Source organism: Phascolarctos cinereus, unplaced genomic scaffold (assembly GCF_003287225.1).
Source record: "Phascolarctos cinereus isolate Bilbo 61053 unplaced genomic scaffold, phaCin_HiC Scaffold_1;HRSCAF=81, whole genome shotgun sequence".
Lineage (NCBI taxonomy): Eukaryota > Metazoa > Chordata > Mammalia > Diprotodontia > Phascolarctidae > Phascolarctos > Phascolarctos cinereus.
The window spans coordinates 247998592-248022895 of NW_027555514.1; the positions used below are offsets into that span (position 1 = coordinate 247998592).

The 24304-nt window shown below is 36.6% G+C and overlaps 1 protein-coding gene across 1 annotated transcript in view; it reads right to left on the minus strand.

Annotated features, from left to right (window-relative positions):
- Positions 1–7096: 7096 nt before the first annotated feature.
- The window catches only part of LIN7A (lin-7 cell polarity scaffold A), a 189995-nt gene continuing 172787 nt past the window's right edge, over positions 7097–24304 (minus strand). Inside the window, exon 6 of the mRNA XM_020993472.2 lies at positions 7097–12445. The gene's annotated coding sequence lies outside the window, so the exon portion shown is untranslated. The remainder of the gene's footprint in view (positions 12446–24304) is intronic.

Here is a 24304-nt window from a genome sequence, read left to right on the forward strand (position 1 = left end):
TGTTTCTTAGATTTTCTCGAATTTAATGGAATAGTATGATTAGCGCAGGGCTGAGGTGAACATAATTAATGCCTATTTAACAGTCCTGGGTGGTTTTTCATGTTTTAAGTATTGACTTTCCAGGAAAGTGTAATAGGAATTATGGGTTACTGTATTATGTTTTAAGTCTTTGTCAGTAAGTGTTTATGAGTCTTTAGGGTTTTAAACATTTATTTTTTGGGGAAGAAATAAATAGCTGTCCTATAATTGATCTACCCTGGACCTTGAGTGCCTGTTTTGAAGGAACCTTGTTAATACCTTTTGGAGAGACCTTATACTTGGGCTTTAAGTGATTTCCTCTTGGGCTCTCAGATGCAGGCATACTATACAACTATAATCAAGAAGAAAGAGCCTGAGACTTCTATTTAAAGATGAGACACCTTCATGCTGAACCTAGTTTGTGTGAGGGATTCTTAACTGGAGAAATGTTGTCTCAGCCCCCTTGGGCCAGCAGGATCTATTACACTAGCTTGGGGCGTGTCATTTGGGTTTCTGATCCTCACTAACACTTTATAATACTGTATGTAAGGGACATTTTTGCTCTGGACCTCTGTTTACTGTTCGTTTAGTTCAGCTTTAGCCCATTCTGGCCCTTAACTCTAGCCACCTTTCTTAAAAGAGGTCCTATCAAGAGGAATAATGAAAGCTTCCATTGACTTTGGATTGAGGTGAATGTAGGAGGAGACTATTTTGTTATTAAATATTTTCAAATAATTCTCCATTTTCATATGATGAAACATATGAAAGCTGAAACAGACATTCATGATAATAACAGCTAGCATAATATAGCACTTTAACATCTGCAGAGCATTTTACACGTTAAATTATTGATCTTCATAAATAACCTGTGAGGTAGGTGTTTTACCAATGTTGAAACTCAAGATGAAACTAGTGAAAAATTTGCCCAGGGTCATGCTGCCCATTAGTGTCTGAAGCAGGATTTAAACTAAAGTCTTACTGGCTCTAGGTCTAGTGCTCTATCCATTATATCATCTAGCTATCTTAAGACAAAGAGATCTTCAGTGGCAAAGAAGGAGGTAGGTGCCATTCAGGTCAAGGGGAGACAATGGAAAGGCGAAACATAGGGGAAAGAAGAAAAAAAGTGAGAATCCTGGGAAGCAGAGAGAATTCTAAGAGAATAAAAGGTAAATGGCTTTCATATCCCTGATTCCTACCCCCACAAACTCTCCTTGTTGTGGGTTCTGGTTTTCATTTTATTCATTGACTTTTTAAACCAACCTTATACATCTTTTACTAGAGTAGCAGCCCAGGAGACTGGTATATAACAAATAAAGGAATATTAAAGTAATTCCAGTTCCCATAAGTAAGATTAGCTTCCTGAAACTGGTCATTCTTCTTTTATATTTTCTTAATTTTGCATGTACACTGCAGTAGCACCATGTTTTTATACCATATGCATGGAACTAATCTTTCTTGTTGCCTTTACAAATTTATAAGGTAGAGATTTACAAATGCCTTTAGATGTTGGATTTTTTTGGGAAGGTCATATTAGCTTCTTGCTAAAAATGAAAGCAGACGATATTAAAAAGCTACACTTAAATGGAAGAATAGTTTGTATATTATTTTAGAGATGAAAACAAGGAATAAGGGAAGTTGGTTTCGCTGTACAGCCAAAAGCAACAAGAAAGACCATATCATGATATTCCTGGTTATCTTGCCTCATGATGCTTCATGATGAACATAAACCCACAGACTACCACGTGAAATTAAATCCAAGTTATGGGCCAATAATGGCTTCAGAAAATTAAGAGTTAGAGAGTTAATATATATTACTTGACAAGAGTTATCAAATGAAGCCCCAACATATGCCTTTAACATATGTATGTACCTATGTGGGACTTTCAATGTAAGCTAGGATGATAAAATCTGTGGTGAAAATGCAGTTTGGCACCACGAAAGTAAAAGATTTGTAGACTCTAGTCAAGTCATGTTAAATTAAGAAGCATTTATTAAATGGTTGCTATATGTCAGGCATTGTGCTAAACACCGGGAATATGAAAGAAGGTGAAAACAGTTTCTACCTTCCAAGAAGCCGTGTAACTGTCCAGCATAAGTAATTATCTTCAAAAAGGGAAGTGGAAGAGGCATTAAATAAAAGAAAACAAAACAACAACAACAAAAAAAAAAGGAGGGGAGGGAGAATAATAGTAAAGATATTGATTCTATTTCTATTTCTTAGAGAAATTTAATTGATGGTAAAAAAAATCACCAAAATGAGGAGGCTAAAAGAGTTCAGAATATTATTGTTATTATTTTGGTTAGGGTTAAGTGACTTACCCAGAGTCACACAGCTACTCAGTGTTACATGTTTGAGACCCGATTTGAACTCAGATGCCCCTGACTCCAGGGATAGTGCTCTATCCATTGTGCCACCTCGCTGCCCCAACCATTATTATTTTTAAGAAAAGCATTTGACTCAATAAATCAAGATGCAACTTTTAAGGCTTTCCACACACACAAGATGTTTCCCGCACACATGTTAATAAGATGCACAAATTGGTGGCAGAAGCACCTGTGGAAACGTGTGTTTAACTGCTGATTATTAATGTCAGTTAGAGTATAAAACTAGAGATTCATATTCACGTATGGTATTACCATGGTCATGAAGAATATACTAAGCAGGGCCTAATCTGAAGGATTTTTGTATTAATGGCAAATTTTACTAAATGTTCTTAGTCACATGTGATCTATCAATTGCACTGAGCCTTTCAACACTTCACAAACTCTGTAAAATCCATAATTGTTAAAGAGATTGGTTTCACCATCTACACAGAGAAAGACTGGATGAAGCGTGTATTTTGTCCAGCTTTTGACATGTAGCCAGATAGAAAGTCCACTGAGTAAGTGGAAGAGTGGAGAGGAATACTAGCTGCAAAGTCACAGAATTTGGGTTCAAATTCTGCCTGATGCCTACCATTATGGGATCATGGGCAAGTCACTTTAATCTCTCTGGGCCTCAGTTTCCTCATCTGTAAAATGAGAGGATTGCACTAGATTGCACCTTAAATACTTTGTGCTCTACACCTAGGCTCCTATGATCCTGTCTGTATATATCTTGGACATAAGCTGCAAAGGAACAATGAACTGGGCCCAAGTAGAGCTAAGATAAAAAAATATTTGGGAAAATATCCAACGTTTCCAATGATACTACCAAAACCCATTTTTTTCTTTTTTAAAAAATTAATTTTGTTGATATTGCTTTTTTTTTCACAACACCTTCATTTCCTGGTGTAGCTCTTCCTCTCTCCTCACCCAGAAAGCCACCTTTTATAACAAAGATTAAAAAAAAGAGAAAATAAATTCAGCTTAGTAAATTAAATACACTTCTATTTATTCTGGCAGTACATGTAGCATTTCATATTTATATGCCCCCAACTCTGCAAATAAGGGAGGTGTACTCTCATAATTACAGAGTTTGGTTTAGATTTTTTCTTGCTGTTACTATTGTTCTATTATTGTTGTTGAAGTCATTGTGTGTATTTTTCCTGGTTCTTACTTCAGTTTGCTTCAATTCATATAACTCTTCCCATGATTCCCTATTTTTTTATATTACCATTTCTTTTAGCACAGTAATATTCCATCACATTCACGTGCCACAATTTGTTTAGCCAGTCTCCAAAAGGTGAGGAACTCTATTTCCAGATTTTTGCTACTACAAAAAAAAGTTGCTGTAAATATTGTGACATATTCTATACTTCATTATCTCTGATCTCCTTAGGATGGATATATACATATTTATATATATATATATATATGTATATATATATATATACATATATACATATACACACACACATACATACATACACATACACATACATATATACACACACACACACACATATATGCCTAATAGTGGCATCTCTTTATTAAAGGTTGTAGATATTTTGTTAACTTTCTAATCATAATTCCAAATTGCTTTCCAGGCAGATTCACCAGCAGCCCGTGAATTTGCCTATTTTCACATCTCATCTAAAGCTGTATCCATCATTTTTAATTTTAACACAATTAGCTAGCTGTGAGGTGAAACTTCATTTGATTTAAATTTCACTTATTAGTGTTTTGGAGCAATTTTCTATATGGTTAATAGTTTTTATTTCTTTTAAGAAATATTTATTAAAAGTCCATCTCTTTAATACCAGTATAATCACAGAATCCCATGATCTTAGAAGAATCCAAACAGTAAATTATTCCAAGGGTAGATGAGAGACAGTGGTTGTAAAGAAGCTATGGTATATTCCATGATACATGGAAGAAAAGGCATAAAATATATAAGTTACTAAAAATGGAGGTGGGAGAAGCTAGGTGGTGCAGCGAATAAAGCTCTGGCCTTGTAGTCAGGAGGACCTGAGTTCAAATCCAGCCTCAGACACTTAACAATTACTAACTGTGTGACCTTGGGCAAGTCACTTAACCCCAATCACCTCACCAAAAAAAAAAAAAGAAAAGAAAAAAAGGCAAAAAGTAAAAATGGAGGCAGACAAGCAAAGTAGGGAGACTGAGAAATGGTTGAACGATAACCTGTTTACAACCTAGGTACCTTTATACCAAAAGAATCAGAAGAGGGCTTTAAGTATGTGGGTCCAATCCCATAATACAGTATTTATTAAATCCTATCCATAAGATAAGAAGGAATGGATGGGTTGTAGTCTATAATAGTGGTAGGAATATACATACCGATGGTGTCAAATATCCATTAAGAATCAAAGTAATACATCACATGTGTTGGTAGAACTGTGACCATTTCAAATGGAGTGTTGTGGATTTTTAAAGTACAGAGGAATGAACTAAAACTAGCAAATGAATTTTTAATTGCATAGGTACTGAAATAATTTAAAGTGTATTACTTTCAAAATGGAGATGCTTTTTCATGCTGCTAAATATTTACATGCAAGTTAAAAAATAAATTTGCTGATCTTTTTTGGCATTGGACATAGTGATGAAGCAGGGAGGAGGTACTAAATCACAATGAAAATAAGTGTGATTAGGTATGTGAATATGGTGGTGGTGGGGAGAGGGCTGCAGCACAGCATGCAAATAGAGATTCCTTTCACGTTGTGAGGTCTTCCAGATGCTCTCCCTTGCAGACGACATCTTGCTGATTAATCAAGCCCTAAGTGAGATACCTAATTACTCAAACTACTTTGACCTAACAATCCACATGAGGGGGGGAAAGTACATAAAGAAAGCTTATTGCCCAGATCACAATATGCAGCTGGATAAAGAACCCACAGAGATGGTCCATCAGTTCATATATCCTATATAGTCACTGTGAAATAGGCAGTGGAGCTGGGCCAAAAATTGAACAGCAATAGGAGAGCAGGCTGAATTGCTTTTGGAAAATTGTAGCTATTTTAGTGACCCTGAGTTTGCCCATGAAACAAAGGCCAATAGTTTTAATACCAATATTCTTCTGGTGATAAATGGCTATAAGAGATGGAATAATTGCGTAGTCTCCAAAGAAATGAAGTTGAAGATCACACTAAGGGCAATGTGGGCAGAATGGTGCAACATAGTACAAATGATTAATTATGCAGGAGGATCAGTGTAGACTTAGAAAAATCTAGGAGCAGAAAAAAAGATTGGCTTGTCTTACAGCAAGAGTAAGGTTCAACACTGAACACTGTGTGCTTCATTGGTATTCAGATAGCAGGAGAATAAATGGAAAACCCTTTCAGTGTTGAATGGACTTCCCATTATAGATTTATAGGGGGACTTATACAAGAAGCATACAGAGGAGGTATTGCAGGATCTCAAGCTGCAACATTGAGGGATTACCATATTATTGAGATAATAGCTCTGCTGGAGAGTATTAGAGAGTATGTGAATTCGAGATGTGCGGGAAGTCATAAAGGCAAGTGCTGAGGGAGGTATGAGTAACCAAGACTTTGCATTAATAAGCTCAGCTGAACTTAAAATCCAGGGACCTTTGATACCAGATAATTCCATTAAATTCAGCTCCCAAAGTAATTTGAAGCCACTTTTTGATAATAAAGACACCACTCTCAGTTGTATGTCTAGTATTTTATACTTCCCAGCAGAATGATACCACTTTGGTCAAGTTGAAACACTGCACCACATTTTGCAGTTCATAAAAATGAAAATTTTTGAGATACATGATGGGCATGAAATGGCAGGACAACATTACAAATGTCACATTATATCCTGTAAACCTAAAGTACCATTGGGTTTTACCCCACACTGTATTTCTAGAATAAGCCCTTTGTAGCAAGGACTGAATTCTTCCATATGTTGTAGCACCAAGTAGACACAGTGTTTTTTTCCCCAAGAAACAATATTGAAAAGGCATTAAAACACTTACATATCAGAAAGTTTTCTGGATCCCACGCTTTTATACATGCATCTGAAGTATTTTTTTCATGGGAAGCAATATAGCCTAATACAGGATCACAGATCTAGAATTGGAAAGGACCTCCAAGGTCATCTAGTTTGTGGTAGCAAACACATAGAAATGGGAGACAATAAATTGTAGATATATTTTTAAAAATATTTCCAAGTTATACTTAAATTTGTTTAGGCTATGCTCAGAAGTACTACTAATCATATTGCAGCCTGCATGTTTGATACTTCTGATCCAGTCCAAATCTATCATTTTACAGATGAGGAAACTGACACCCAGAGAAGCTACTTAAGTTGCTCAACATTACGCAAGTGGGATGTCTGGCCAAGCCAGAAGTTGAACTCAGGTACTGTGACTCCACATTCAGCACTCTTTTCTTTGCGCATACTCCCTCTCATAAGACACACAACTGCAAGACTTGAGTTACAATTATGTTTTGTACTACTGATTGCTTTATTGAACTTCTCTGTTAAATATTGAATGTTAAAATAATACCTTGAATTTCTAGCACACTTTATGCTTTTCAAATAATTTCCCCTACATACATTATTTCAACTAGTTAGGGAAATTAGGGATAATGGTACTAGGTGATCTCTCCTGCTGGGATATTATTGCAGTATTGTTTATGCTTTGCTTTTGAAGAGGACCAATGATGTCATGGGGTCGATGTCTTGACTTGCACATGATTTGGATTTGAGTGAGGCAGAGTTGCATGAAGTCTTCAGCCTCATTCTCTCTTTCAGAATTGGTGAAATCCAGTGGCAAGATAAAAATTGTAAAAATCGAGTTCTTATACCCACTTGGATAATTGAGCTCATGTATACCTTTGGAGGGAATACTCAACAGCTTTCCATGGTTCCCTGGGTAAGAAGTGAGAGGACTCGTATGAGATCTCAGGTGAACCCAGCAGGGCCTTGGGGAATCACTAACTAAACAACATAATGAATTTCTTCTTGGTATAAACCAAGTCTGAGAACAACACGAGGGAATCAAACAGAGAGCGGGGTACAATCAGGAAATAGCTTTTGGTGAGTATTGAATTACTTGAGAGCAGAGGGAGGGAGAGGTGAATAAAAAAGTGTGTTGTAAAAACCAGTGGTGTTATTACTACTGATGTAAGTATTTTTGCTAAAGGGATTTCTTTTTACCTGACTTTAAAAGAATGGACTAAATTAAAAAAAATAATAACATGTGTAAATCAAATCCTTTTTTGTAGCTTACTAGTGCCAAACACTGAGAAAATTTCAGGATCAAGAGAATCCCCATTTCTTGAAGGTTCAACCTTATCTCACTTAGCTTTCCAAAACTGATCTATTAACTTAAATGGCTCATGCAAGCCTCTTCAAATTTTGTGGCTAATCTGAATGAAATCAAACTCTTCTAAGTACTCTTTTAACTCATTCCTAATAATTTTATTTGACAAGTACTTCTGAAAAGAAGTTGAGTGGCATAGTGGATAGGATATTGGTCTTGGAATATAGAATCATAGGTTCAGACCTGAAAGGGATCTTAGAGATATCACCTCAGGAAACTGAGACCCAAAAAGATTAAGTGACTTGTCCAAGATTGCATGGGTAGCTAGTGGTAAAACCATGATTTGAACCCAGATGCTCTGACTCTGGACTCAGTGCTTATTCCATTGAACCACATAGGAGAGAGCTCAATTTGAATTTTCTTTCCAACACTTAGTATTTATATGACTATGAGTAACTTAACCTTTCTGAATCTTGTTTTCTATGTGCCAAGCAGGAATAATAAATATATTTTCACCCCAAGGGAAATTATAAAGAAAGTGCTTCGGAAGACTTAACAGGCTAGAGAAATGTGAGCTACTATCAGTGTTATCTAATTATCATTTATCATTTTGTTGTGATGGAATTCAGAAGGAACAGTTAACCCATCGGTACAAGCTCTGCAATGTTTAGAGCTGATGAATAGAAAAATTATAATGGGTGTGCCAAAAGTCTTAGTGGTTTTTTAAAGCTGCTAAGCTTTAAAAATGCACTAAGACTTTTGCAGCACCTTGTATATTTATTATTAATTTTTGTGGAGGGGTGGAGAATATTCAAGCATTTATGATTTTCTCCATGTAGATAATCCCTAAGCTGGCATGGATTTCAACCTCATCCGCACAGCCACTACAGAGAAATGTCAATGTTTATCTAGGAACTATTGAACCAAATGGGCTACTGTCCTAAGGCAAATTTGTATCTCACATCTGCCTAGAACCACTCTAGCTTACCCAGGGGGAAGGGAATGAGGTTAGCCTGGGAATGATCTGAGCTCTCCTCTTGATCTGCAGAAGACAAGTCTCTTATTTGTAATTTCTCCTAGGACTGGTCCCATTCATGGGCACAATTAAATATCTAGATTAAAAGGTAAAAAAGAAAGTCAGTCTATTATCCATACATTAAATAACTTTGTATCTTCAGAATAGCATAAGCATTTGAATGTGCAGGTACCATAAAGACACAGTTGAACAAATTAATCATATATCATAGGATCATATATCTGGAGCTTCAAGTGAGGTCAAAAGCCATGTAGTCCAATCTTCTCATTTTACAGAAAAGGAAAATGAGGCACAGGGTATTTAAGTGTCTTCCCAAAGGTTATACAGGTAGTAAGAATTAGAGGCAGCATTTAAACTCAGTCCTCTCTAAATCCACATCACCATAAAAAAGATAGAATCAATTTAATGTGTCATGGTTGAAAACTGGATTTGAAAATTGGCATAATCCCTCTGCATTCCAAGAGAGAGACCTAAATCCATAAAAAGCCTGTAAATACTAAATTTTGCATTTGGGTCTTAGAATTGTCTTAAAAGATAGTGGTGATTCATGTAACTAGAGAGGTTCTTATTGATTATATGATTGAGGAAGCTCAAAAGTCTGTTATTCTTTCTAAAGACAATTGTAATTTAAGCTTATTATCTCTTTTCCAGTGAGTCTCTTTGAAAAAGCAACAAAATAAAAATAAAAATACTCCATTGAAAAGCTTAGATTGTTTCTTGTAGCTTACATCATAACCTTGTAATTAAGGGGACCAAGCCATGAAATGCCAAGTGTCATGAACCTGTTGAAAAGGAGTCCAGTGTTACTACTGTTATTGATAGAGGGCCGTATTACTTTAACAGTGTCTATTCCTTAGTTCATTTATAATTCAAGATGTAATCCTGGTTGATTTGAGCATTAACCCATGTCTTTATAATATCATCTTAGATTACTCAAATGAAATAGTATTGTTAATCATAGCATTGATACAATTTGGAATAGCAAAATCCCCTTCTCCCTATATAAGGTTTAAAAGAGCTAAACATAGCACCAGAATATCCAACTTCGGCCATTACTTTGGCAGAGAAACCAAGTAATTGAGGAGAAATTGTACTTCTGACAACTCTTGAAAGTAGTTCTATTTGCTAAAGATCAGTGAGTAATACACATGTGAAGATACATTCTAGTCTTCCTAGGATGATTTTTCAGGAGACATGATAGAGATTTAGCAGCGATTCATTATAGTGCACAATTAGGCATGTATTTATTACCGATATTTAAGTAACTGAATAAAAGTAAAATGTACCAGGCTTCTTTAAAGATTATAGGTGACCATGTGTAAGTCACTGCCCCTGTCTCCACCTCAGTTTCCTCACTTGCAAAACAAAGGAGTTAGACTCGATGATCTCCAGGGTCCTATTCAGCTCTGTGTCTATGATTCAGTTGCTGTTGCACTATCTGATACTGTTGTACCATATTTCAAATGCATACACAATTGGCATTTGATTTAGGAAAATCTTTCTTTAACAACACACAAAATAACAATTGCATTCATGTAAAATCACACAGTGATTTTAATTTTCAGATAACATTTGTAGTCAAGTAAAGACATCCTGTTTTCTGAATTAGTTTGATATATTGAATGTTGAAACTTATAAATGCATTGAAGAAACCACTTTCTCCCTTGTAAAAGACCAATGACTTTCATAAAGGACAATCACACTCAGTTGTGTTAAAACGTTTTTTTCTGTTTATAGCGTGTTTAAAAAGTAAAAACTACCTTTTGCAAGCTTAGCAAATATCATCCAAGAATTTCCTCGCACCGTACTCTTTCTCTCTTTTCCTTTCTGCTAGCTGCATGGTGTAGCAATCGGGGATTTGTATTTCAGTCCTTTCAAGTTCAGAGAGAATGGGTTTCAAGAATTTGGCATTTAGCTACCTCAGCATGGCACTGTCAAAATGGCTGATGGTCTGCTCTTCAGACTTCCTGCCTTTCGGTGGGCTTGTGCTCTCTGTTGTTAATTATCACTGTTGAAGATGCCAAACCCTAACCAGCTATTATAATTGGAAATCAATTGCTAAGACTTAGAAGGGTAGTTGAAAACTGTCATCACGCACAATAGCTCCATTTTCTGAGAACAAGTAGAGTGTGCAATGGTTGTTTCATGTTTCTTAGTTAATTAAAAAGTTTTTACTGAACATATCTCACTTTGGTTAATAAACTTTCTCATGGAAGTTGTCCAATTGTTTAAATAATCATCTTTCCTTTTCTGCCTGGTCAAGGAAAATCCATTGTAGAGCTCCCCTCTTTTTCTCAGTCAAGTCAGTACTGTTCTTAGGTGTCCTTTTGAATTGTTATTTTGTAGCTAATCATTATCTGGGTAAATATTCCTTACTGAAATATTCTTCACTGTCTATGCAAATACACAAAGATATGCATAGAATTTGGAGTCCTTTTGTCCCAAGGAAAAATTAGTATCTATCTATTTAAACTTTGGAGCATATAAATCCATTGTTTCTTGTTCCTAATTTTTAAGAGAAATAATCATTATTTTCAGTCTTCTAATCACAGCAACATACACCTAACAATCTTTGGGAAGATAACCATTGAGGCTTTGTATAACATATATTACTTGTATATATCTACTTACATACATTATAATTTGGTTTGTAAAGGTCTAAGTTTTGATAGCAAATAGACCTCTAAGACAGGATGACAGTGCGGATAGAAACACTTTACGTTTCTCCAGAGTTTGTTAACCATAAAATATAAAACTTAAGAATACAGAAAGCTGGGTTATATCTATCATGTGTTTACTGTTCAATGAAGCTGGGTTTTTTTTTTGTAGTATTCTCTTACCAGATTTTGAATATATATAGTAAGAAAAGACCATAAATCTGTAACAAATACAATCTGACAATATATATCTTATGGAATTAAATATACATTATATTCAGTTAGATTTCAGAATAGTAGTTACAAGCAATACCTAAGTTTAAAAATACAGTACTAGAGTTCTCTACCCTTGCTGCTAAGAAAGCAAAAGGTGACCTAAAATTGCCCCATTCTATTAATTAATGCATAATAAAATTCATGGAAACACCAAGAGTAAAAAGCCAATTGCTTCTACAACCTGAATACAGTATAAATATAGTAGAATAACTGCTATTTTTTTTTCAGAAAAAAAGTTTTGCGTTTGTTATAAACTGGAAGTCCAATTCAAACAACTCTGCAATATGTATATAGTATAGGGCATGAGGATGTTAATGTTGATGAGGAGGGTTTGTCTTAAGTGGCAAAATCCTTGAACTGATGCAGTTTGATCTATAGACTAATAAGGGGTGTGTTAATCTCTGGAAAAGCTTGAAGCCAAAGACTCACTCCATCCCTGACCCTAAGAAGGTATTTAAAAGCCACAGACTTTTTTTTTTCTCCTTAGAGTATTAAAGTCTGCAGATGGAGCCAGCAGCATGTGGAGAAGCCTTCATTTTTACACATAGAGAACTCCCAGGGCTATCAATGGAAGGGCTGTGCGTGTAAAGTGCACATGATTGGCAGGGGGTCAGGCCCAGAGAAAGAAGGTATAGAGTTGCCTTGGTAAAGAATTTACACCACTTCTTCTTAGCTTCTTTCTTGACAGGCATGATTATTGGTGCTCTCTTTGACTTTCATCAGATGCTATAACCCTGAAGCGCAGCTCCAACTCTACATGATGGCCAGACCACTGGATCCAAGTATTTTCCTCTCAATGACCTAAAAGGAAGAAAAAAGACAAACATAAGTTAAGAGAAATGGGCCATTTCTCTCCTCCATTGACTAAAATGTGCTCAGACTATAAAGGCACAGTCATTGGGAACTTCATCATTCAGGCACACAGTTTCTAGGTGTGAAACAGGCGTTGGATATCTGTGAGAGAAATATTTTGAATGAACAATGGAATGAGAGAAAAGATGCTATGAATAGCACTAGGTTGGAAACCTGAAAATGTGGAACATTTAGACTTTCTGTTTTAACTCAACTTGATTCAAGAAATACTTAGTGAATGTCTCCTGTGAGCCAAGGAGCTGTAGGAGGACGCGCAGAGTCAGAAATGAAAAGTGTCCCTGACCCTCAAAGGGGATGACAGTACATTTAGGGATAAAGCATATAATGGGATAAAGAAACTTATGAAAATCTGAGGAGAGAAAGGGCATCAATGACTAGGGAAAATCAGAGAAGGCTTTCTTAGGTGATAGAAAAGCTGAGCATTGAAGGAAGATACAGATTCTAAGAGCTTTAGCTATGGAGAGTGTATATTCCAGGCATGGTTTCATATGTAGTCATTTTCCCCTATTTTTCTTTGTATGGGGAAGTGGTTATATTTGTTGGTGTTTGTTAAGTTCATAATAGTGAAAATAACATACTAAGGCATTATCAGTACTTCGGCATTAATTTTTCTTTCAACTAACTTAAAGAAATGACAGACATTTTCAGAGGGGAGATGGTGAAGGATTAAGGCTGGAGCACATCACAGTGATCAGGTAGAGCAAGTATTCCTAAAGTGTCATTGTGGGGTGGTTTTAGCAGCTTGAGCAGCTTCGAGGTCTAAATTTGGACTCTATTTGAAGGAATGGGGTTTCAATTCCAGGGGAGATGGAAGGGTGCTATAGAGAAATCCCATGTATAGTACAACATAATCTAACCTTATGGGCAGATGAACAAGTCACATGTGCATGCTCTCAAGGTTTTTGCTGCTATGGATATATGATACTCTATCTCCCACCTTCCGTGCCTTTACAAGGATGTCTCCCATGCCTAGGATTCCCTCTCTCCTTAGTTCCTGCTCTTAGCATACCTTGTTTCCTTCAACCTTCAGTTCAATGGCTACCTTCTTCCAAAGTCTTCTCTGATCCCATTTCCCTCCAGATGCTAGTGTCTTCATTTTATTTAATTAACCTTGCATTTATTTTGTATGCATTTTCAATATGCTTCCATGGTCATGTATTACTTCTGCTGATATAATATAAGCTACTTGAGGACAGGGGTTATCTCATCTTTCTATTTGAATCCTCAGTGGCTATGAATATGCCTGGCACATAATAAGTGATTGACTGATGGAGAAATTTCATTTTTGAGGGATTTTATCCCCTGAATGTCTTTGCATGATTCCATACCCATAAAAATCAACTGCACAAGTCAAATCAACTAGCATTTATTAAGCACATTAAGGACAGTGCCTGGCACTGTGATAACTTGCTGACACTTGAAATTCCACTAAAAAATAGAAATGTGAAGAAGATCTAAAGATCTGAGTGAGTTGGAAATGCAGCACAAGTCAACTTGTGACACAGCAGTGAGAAAAATGAATGAAATTAGATCTGAGTGGATTGTAAGCTCCATACGAGTCAACTGAGCAACACAACAGTGCAAAAAATGAATGAAATGGTATCTGAGTGGATCGTAAGCTCAATGCAAGTCAACTGAGAGATACAACAGTGAGAAAAATCAATGAAATTTCAGGCTACATTAATATATAGATTTGTGATCTCTGTAATGAGGAGGGGTGATAACCTCCCAGAAGTTTTGGTCTAAGTTACAAAGAGGGTGAGTGGAACAGTATGGAGTGCTTGAATTTGAGAGAAATGTGTGGGGTGGTCCAAAAAAGCCTGAGCTTTAAAGGGACACAGTCACTTTTGAAGTATTTTATGGGCTGCCATATGAAGTTAAATAGACATTATCTTCTCGGCCCCAGTGAGAAATACTAGGAGCCATGGGTATAAGCTAAAAACAAAACAGAACAAAACAGATTTCATTTTGATATTGGGGGGGGAAACAACTTTTTAATAGTTTGAGCTAGCCAAGAAGTAGTCATTTTCCTCTCACTATAGGTCTTCAAGGGGAGATTGGATGGACACTGCTCAGGGATGATATACAAGGGATTCCTGTTCAGGTATAGATTGGAACAGATACCTCTGAGGTCTCTTCCAACTTGGGCATTCTGAGGGGTTTTTGTTTTTGTTTTTGTTGTACTCTGTGAAGAAGACAGAGATAATGCCACTGGGGGAATTTTCCTCTGGTTACTGATTCCAAAGGTATCCCAGATACATTGGTGCTTAATTGGAATTTCCTCTGCACAAGAGAATTTTAGAAAGCATTGGATGGTCTTTCATGCCTTTGGCTTCCTAAATTAATCCACACTGACCTTCAAATAAGAGACTTTATGCCTACTTGAAGCCTTGGCTTTCCTGGGATTCATGAATCATTTGGGAATATCCACATGTGATTGGTGTACTAACTAGAAGTACTTTCGAGTGGTGCTTATCAATTGTTGACAGTGTGGTAAATGTGGCCTGGAAGGAGATGAGGCTTGACTTCCATACTGGTGTTAATCGTAGTCCTCTGAGAATTATTTCCATTAAATATTAACAATCTAATTATGGATAATTGCCATAGAGTTAAACTATGTTAAACTTACAACCAAGTAGTTGCCAGCCTCAGATGGAAAAAAAAAAGTTGATGCTGTCCTGAGTGATTGATGATGCTAATTCTGTCACTGGCATTTGTATGCTATTGTGGCTGAGAGGACACAGCAGTGGCTCCTACCTTCTGCCCCACAGTGTGGGCTTTGCTGAGATTTCTGACTGTAGCTGCGGGCTGAAGAGCTTGATGCTGTTTGCAATTCAGTATTTTCTCATAATTGGCTTGACTTTCCAAGTGCAACCTCACCCAAATCTGCCTTCATCCCCCATAAGATTCCAGGTAGGCCTTAATATTTGGAGTTAGGAAAGACATCTAGATATGCATAAGGTGCATTATTAAACCAAAGGAAAGGAAACTTGGCTGTGTGTTTCCTTCTTACAGTATTGCTAGTGGATAGGAAGAGCATGAGAGAATATAAAAAAGCTGATGTTTGGGGAGTAAGGGTAAGGAAGTAAGAAAGAGGCAGCAGACAGAAAGAAAAGAAAAAAGGACCAGCTCCTGAGGCCATTTAGTCTAACACTCTCACTGTAGAGTTGGGGAAACTAAGGCCTGGGGGGGTATGTGATTTGAGCAAAGGCCTACAGGTCAGCAAGTATAAGAGACAAGATTTGAACCTGGGTTCTAATTCCAAGGCTAGTATGCTGTACTATACTGTAAGATAAGTAGGGAAGAAAAGGGGCATGGGTGGAAAGTGCTAGTTGACAATCTGGTGGTCCAACACCATGTCATTACGGAGCAGTGTCATGTATAGAGAAGCGGATTATGAAGGTGGCCAGGAGACCAACCAGGCCAAACAGAGAGGCTTAGGCTAGGAGCAGGGTGATCAAAGCAGCTAGGAAGGAGGTCTCTGGAAGCAAGAACAACTAGGGTTGTTAGGCTATAGAACATCAGACTTGGCAGGGGTGGCTGGGAAGTACACACAGTCCTTAGGTTTTGGAAGGCTAAAATGAGGAAGAGAGGCTAGACTATAGAGTATTTCTGGGGCAATGGGTCAATATAAAGGCAAAACTTCTTAACAATTAGAGACATATAAAAAATGGGGAGGTGATGCTCTCCCCTCTCCATGAAAATTTTCAAATATAGATACCATGATCATTTTCAGGTATAGTTTAATTAATTTCACATTCATTTTATATTTATATACCCATTTCATCCCTGTCTTCTCTCCCCCTCCCTAGAACATCAAGTCCTTGATGGTAGGGAATGTCTGTGTTTGTTTATACTGAGCCCCAGCACGAAGCCTTATGTATTGTAGATGATTGATAATTAATACTTATTGGATTGAATTGGATTAATGAAAATATAAAAGGTAGTTTCTATTAGAGCAGAGGTATTTGGGGCCCTCTTTGCTCAAATGAGCCTCAGAAATTATAGTATAAGCTGGAAGGGGCCTCAGAGGCCACCTAGTAGAAATTGAGTGTAACTATGAGCCTAAATGAATCTATCTTGGTTTGAAATTATTGCAGCAATTCTGTATAGTGTGCCTGAAGAAACATCTTGTACCTTTTATCTTTTTTCAACAGATATTTCTTTGTAGCAGTTAATTGTCTATGTGTAACAAGCCCTGGCAAAGGGCTGGCTGGCCACAAAGCACTATGCAATTTGTAGCTCTTTCAAGTTGGGAAAATCATCCCTCTGAAATGGTAGGGGACGGGCATGGGGAGTGGAGTTTTTCGTGCATGGCTCTAGTGGGTAGTGTGAAACTTTAGATGAGAATGAGGAGAGAAGGAAAGGTGGGGGTCCTCTCAGGTCAACAGGGGCCTGTAATGCCTGCAGTTTCCTTCAGAAAGACATGAGAGATGATCTCCATCTCATTGGACAAGCTGAAAGGTGTGTGGTACTGTGTGTATTTTATTGCACATATTTGCTCACCCAGCAGCAGGAACAGAAACAATCCTAGAGGAACACTGGACAGGCCCTATCCTGTTCCACCTTCCTTCTTTTTATGGTTTTATTAAATGTACCCTGGTAAAGATTGCTGGATTTAATATTATCTCTCATCAACACTGTGGTCCACACTTTCCTTGGGTTTGCCATATGTCCCTTTGTTTACAGCATGGGGGTACAATGGGACCAAACATAAGAAGGAGAAACATATCCTAGTGTAGGTGCTGGGAGCTCAGCCCCATCTGATTATCAGAAGCCTATGATCTCGACTTGGGGACACAAGCGTGAGTCATTCAGAATTACTATGAACTAGGTCATAAATCTACCTTATAGTAGATATTTTACTGCATTGTGGAAAGAAATTAGTTTTATAACACATATGTCACGAGTGGCCCAAGTTACATGTGTATCAGGCCAAGTTAATACATATATTAGGCCAAGTTCCATATGTGTCAGGCTAAATGATGTCTGTATCAGGCCAAGTAATATATGTATCAAGCCAAATTACATCTGTATCTGCCCATGTTACATATGTATCACCTGTATTCCATTTCTTCAGATGTCTTGCTGTGGTTAATAGTCTTTACCACATATCATTTGCATCTTTATAACTGTGAAGTTTCTTAACTGTAAGGTTGTTTTTCTGTACTCTCACATACTCCTGTACCTTGTTAATGCTTCCACTCTGAATAGATCAAAAACATTATTTCTGATTTTGTTCTTTGTCTGTAAAAAAAAAGCCCTGTAGAAAGAAAAGAGTTTGTATTCAGAGATATAATGTCTCGCTGTAGAATCTCCCTTGCACTGCAAGTTAAAATTCTGTTGATCAGTGCCTATTTCTGAAATTTTCTTTCTGATACTACAACACAGTCCAAGCCCCTCATTTGACACATGAGGACACCGAACCCCAGATAGGTTAGGTAATTTGCCAAAGAGCACGTATGCAGTAAGCTTCAGAGGTAGTAGGATTTGGCTCCTCTGACTCTCCACTCTACCAGACTGTCTCTCCAGACCATGAAGAAGTGGGGAACCTGAGACCTCCAGGCCACATGTGGACTTCTAGGTTCTTGGGTGCAGCCTTTTGACCGAGTCCAAGTTTTACAGAACAAACCCTTTTATTAAGGGAATTTGTTCTGTGAAGTTTGGATTCAGTCAAAGGGTTGCAGTTGAAGACCTAAAGGGCCACGTGTAGCCGTAAGGCCATAGGTTCCCCACCCCCATGAGCGTATCAAAATAGCAGTTATGACAGTCATAGCTTTCCATTCTATATTCTTGTGGTTACCTGGATCCTGCCTTTACTTGCACGGTCCATTGGATATCACTGATAAACTTACGATGCACTTACTCCTTGGCTCCTTTCTCCTGGTCATTACACATATCCCTTTGCGTAATTCTTTAACCTATGCCATCATCCCATTTCCTCCTATCCTCTACAGATCTTTCTTCAGGGATGTCCTGCTCCCTCCTGCATCTTCAACCTCTTCTACTCCAGTAACTCCTTCTCATCTGCCAGTAAAGTGCTCAGATCCTCTCTTTGGCCTTTTAACTCCATCTAGCTGCCTTGCCAACCTCCTCCTTCCCGTTTTTGACAGAGAGCTTGAAAAAAAGTTGTCTATACTTTGAGAGTTAGGTGACCAGCAAAAGGGTGGATTAGTAAAAGCTTGTCTAACCTTCCCCTGTGTTCTCCTCCCTGTAATTAATTTTTCACACCAGTTCTAGAATATCTTTAGCTATATGTAGATTTTATCATGTCATTGTTTTGTTAAAATAGCTGTTGCGGCTCCCAAGTTAATCATAAACTACTTAGCTGAGCATTCAAAGTCCTGCACCCTTATATGCATTTTATGTTCTAATCAGAATATTCTCCTCTGTGTCACCCCAAGAGTGCCCTGTGCTCTCCTACCTCTGCTTATGTGTTACCTATGCCTGACCATGCTCCCTATCTTTGTTTATTCAATGTCTTCCTGCCCTTGAAATTTCAGCTTATTTGCCACATCCTTCATGAAGTCTGCCCTGAAGTCATTGGTCAATAGAGACATTCCCATTCACACAGCACATTTTTTTGTAACCTAAAGCATTTGTGTGATGTTGGGCATTATAGTTACTTGCATTTGTTCCTTTACAGCTACTAGACTGTAAGCTCTGTGAGGGCAGGTTCTGTGCATCTTATCTATTTTTTTTATCTCCCCCAGCTGTTAGCATGGTGTTTCATATACCAAAGGGTCAAAATCCTGCTCTCTCCCAAGTACAGCCTAAGACATAAAGCAGATTAAAAAGAAATTAAGAAATTTTTCACAAGATAAATAAAAATACAACATAGATAATGCCCATTTATTTTTTTCTAAGTCAATATACTTCCCACAGGGATCTATTTCTATTTCCATTTGATACCATTGCTCTAGAATTCTCTGAAATTAAATCTCCATTTCTGGAAGTAAGGGGCAGGGGAGGAAGAAGTTATTAATTTTTTTCCTTGAAGAAATAAATATGAAAGTATGTAGTGTAGTCAGTCTCTGAGGAACATTTGTTTCCACCCGCATGCTGCGTTATTAATTATTGTTTGACTTAAACACCCACAGGTAAAGTTAAAATAGACATGGTTACATTTTCAGAGTGTAGAAACTGCAGTCCACTTAAAAGAGAACAAACCCAAATCTAATGGGCATTTTGTAGATTGGCTTCTATTTTCTGTAAGATTGATACCACTGAAAACAAAAATGTTAAAGACTTTCCCCAAAACAATAAGGCAATGATGAGGTCAAATCTTTTTCTCAGAAGCAACATCCATCCATCTGAGTTAGCAAGTGGAACAAATCCCATTTAAACCTTAAAAATCCAATTAATTAAACATTAAATTAATAAGTGCCACCAAAAATTTGTTTGACTGGATGCTGCATCACACCCACGAATGGTTTCTGGTTTTATTCTTTTTTTTTTGTCTGGATCTCATGAAATGATCAAGTTGTCAAATCATAATCATAGATTTCAAGCTGGGAGGGATATTAGAGACCATGGAGCCCAGCTTCCTTATTTTAGAGGAGAGGAAGCTGAGGTCAGAACGGGTTAAGTACATTGCCCAAGCTCACATAGGTAGTGATGGATATCAGATTTGATCCCAAGTATTCAGAATCCAAAGATCTTGAGGAATTTAGAGAGATCACCACCCACAGATCAAACAACCAATAAGCATTTCTTAAGCAAAATTGTAGGTGTCGGGTATACGAGAATAAAAAATGAAATATAAAACTACCTCCCCAATGAAACTTATATCCTATGTCATAGATTCTGTTTTGTCAGGGAAAAACATACATTCCCAATCTCGTTCAACTGTACCTATATCATAGAGGCAGTACCTCAGAACGGGGAAGACCCAAGTTCAAGTTCTGCTCCTGTCATACACCAGCTGTGTGACCCTTGGCAAGTCGTGATGTTTCATTGTTCCAAACAACTCTCCAAGACCACAGATTACTAAGGAGTTAATGAATTACATTGCTGGAAGGAGCTTCAATATCAGGAGTTCTCAATGCCCATGAAATCACTTTCATGGGTGATTCTCCCTCCTATCCCCCCAAAATCCATAGCTAACACAAGAAAATCATATGTACTTTGCAAATGTCTTATTTAAGAAATTAGATTAAAGCAATAGCATAACAATAGGATGTGAGAGCATTTAACATTTAAACGGATTAACAATAAGGGAACAGAGTTGGAATTAAGAGCATAATGCAACAAATATCATTAGGGCTAAACTAGACACTTCTAGATACCCATAAATGATTATAATTGTTGCATTTTGTATGAGGCATGGACCTTCCCAAATCTTTAGAGTAAAAACATTAGGATCCCTTCTGGTAATTCAAATGTGTAATTTACTCACGGCTGTTTTGGGAAGGTGGGGAAAAATTAAATTCCCTTATGCTTATAGAATGCCTAATTACTGAAAATAACTTTTAAAAATTATTAGCTAGAAGATCATTATGAAAAGTAAACTTTCCCTACAAAAAGAAAGCCCAGAAATTCGGATGTTAAATAAAACTGTGAATCTGTTGCATAGTGTGTTTGCCTTAATATACATTGAACTAAATGTGATAGTACTAACATTGCCCTGCTTGTCCATGTCCTCCTCTGAACTCCCTTCTGGACTCCTCTGTGTATTTCTAAATAGTTAATTGATGCTCTTTTTTTCTCATCTGCCTTTTCATTTAAAAAATAATACTTTTATTTAAAGCTTTGAGTTCCAAAATCTATCTCTCCTTCCCTTCCTCTGCCCTCCCTGATGGTAAGCAGATATAGGTTATACATGTGCAATTATGTAAAACATTTCCCTATTATTCATTTTGTACAAAAATACTCAAAAGAAAAAATGAAAGAAAGTAAAAAAAAATAGCATGCCTCAATCTGTATTCAATTAGTATCAGTTCTTTCTCTGGAGGGGGATAAGTATGCTTCATCATTAGTCCTTTGGGATTGCCTTGGATCATTATACTGCTGAGAAAAGTTGTCATTCATAGTTCTTCATCATACAATATTGCTGTTACTGTGTACAGTGTTCTCCTGTCTGTTCACTTTGCATCAGTTCATGTAAGTCTTTCCAGGTTTTTCTGAAATCATTGTACATGTCATTTCTTATAACACAATAATATTCATTACAATCATATACTACAACTTATTCAGCCATTCCCCAGTTGATGGGCATCCCCTCAATTTCCAATTCTTAGCTACCACAGAAAGAGCTGCTATGAATATTTTTGTACAAATAGATCCTTTCCCCTTTTTTGGCTTTCCTTGTGATATAGACCTAGTAGTGGTATTGCTGGATCAAAGGTATGCACAGTTTGGTTGCCTTTTGGGCATAATTCCAAATTGCTCTCCAGAATAGTTGAATCAGTTCACAACTCCACCAACAGTGCATTAGTGTCCTTTTTACATATCCCTTCCAACACCCAACATTTTCCTTATTTGTCATATTAGCCAGTCTGATAGATGTGAGGTAGTAACTCAGATTTGTTTTAATTTGCATTTCTCTGATCAATAGTGATTTAGAGCATTTTTTCATATGACTATAGATAGCTTTGATTCCTTTGTCTGAAAAAAGCCTGTTCATATCCTTTGACCATTTATCAATTGGAGAATGACTTGTATTCTTATAAATTTGACTCAATTCTTTATATATTTGAGAAACAAGGCCTTTGTCAGAGATACCAGTGGCAAATCCCCCCTCCAGTTTTCTATATTTCTTATAATTTTTGGTAGCATTGGTTTTGTTTGTGCAAAATATTTTTAAATTTTATATAATAAAAGTTACCTACTTCACATTTTGAATGCTCTCTATGTCTTCTTTGGTACTAAATTCTTCCCTTATTCATAAATGTGATAGATAAACTATTCCATACACTCTCTTAATTTGCTAATGTTATCACCTTTTATGTGTAAATCATAAACCCATTTTGACCTCATTTTGGTATATGGTGTGAGATGTTGGTCCATCCTTAGTTTCTGCCATACTGTTTTACAGTTTTACCAGTGGTTTTTAATCAAATAATGAGTTTTTGTCCCAAAAGCTTGGATCTTTGGGTTTTTTCATAAACTAGATTATTATAGTCATTTATTATGATGTAATTTGTTCCTAATATCTTCCCCTGATCCACCACTCTATTTCTTAGCCAGTATTAGGTTGTGATAATTACTGCTTTATAATATAGTTTGAGATCTAATATAGCTAGACTACCTTCTTTCTCATTTTTCCCCATTGCTTCCCTTGATATTTTTGAACTTTTGTTCTTCCAGATGAATTTTATTATTATTTTTTTCTGGCTCTATAAAACACTTTTTTTTTAATAATTTGATTGGTATGGTGCTGAATAAGTAAATTAGTGTAGGCAGAATTGTCATTTTTATTATATTGGTTCAGCCTACCCATGAGCAATTAACATTTTTCCAGTTGTTTAGATCTGACTTTATTTGTGTGAAAAGTGTTTTTATAGTTATGTTCTTCAGTTCCCGGGTTTCTCTTGGCAGGTAGATTCCCAAATATGTTACATTGTACAGTTATTTTAAATGGAATTTCTCTTTCTATTTCTTGTTGCTGGACTTTGTGGGTAATATATAGAAATGTTGATGATTTGTGTGAGTTTATTTTGTATCCTGTAACTTTGCTAAAGTTGTTAGTAATTTCAAGTAGTTTTTTAGTTGATTCTCTAGGATTTCTAAGTATAACACAATACCATCTGCAAAGAGTGATAGTTTTGCTTCCTCACGAGCTATTCTAATTCCTTTAATTTCTTTTTCTTCTCTTATTGCTATAGCTAACATTTCTAGTAAAACATTACACAATAGAGGTGATAATGGGCATCCTTGCTACACCCCTGATTATATTGAGAAGGCTTCTAACTTATCCCCATTACAGATAATGCTTGATGATGGTTTTAGATAAATGTTACTTATTTTAAGGTAAGCTCCATTTATTCCTATGCTTTCTAGTGTTTTTAATAGAAATGGGTGCTGTATTTTATCAAAGATGTTTTCTGCATCTATTTAGATAATCGTATGATTTCTGTTGGTTTTGTTTTTGATATGGTCAATTATGCTAATAGATTTCCTAATATTGAACCAGCCCCACATTCTGGGTATAAATCCCACCTGGTCATAATGTATGATCCTTGTGATATTTTGCTGTCATCTCTTTGATAGTATTTTATTTAAAATTTTTTTGCATCAATATTCATTAGGGAAATTAGTCTATAATTTTCTTTCTCCATTTTGGGTCTTCCTAGTTTGGGTATCAGCACCATTTTGTGTCATAAAAGGAATTTGGTAAGATTCCTTCTTTGGCTATCTTTCCAAATACTTTATACTCCTTTTCATTTTCATCACTACAGCCACCTCTTATTCTGACCCCTTTACTCCTCTCACCTTCCAAAAAAAGCATAGTCAAACAAACCCAATTTGGCTTGTAATGGTCCTATCTCAAAATGTTTAGTTCATTTTGCGCCTAGAGTCCATCACCTATCCTGGAAGAGGTAAGAAGCACACTTCATCATCATTTTCCTCTAGGCATAATTGGTTATTTGGTTGAACAGAGAATTATCTTAATATTGTCTTTTGTTTATGCCAAAAGCTTTCAATTTTGTATAATCAAAATTATCTATTTCATCTCTTACAGATTTCTCTCAAAGTCTCTTGGTTTGATTAAGAACTCTTGTCTTATTTATAACTATAAAAAGTATCTCTGCTTGTCTACTCTACTTTTTTGATATGACTTTTTAA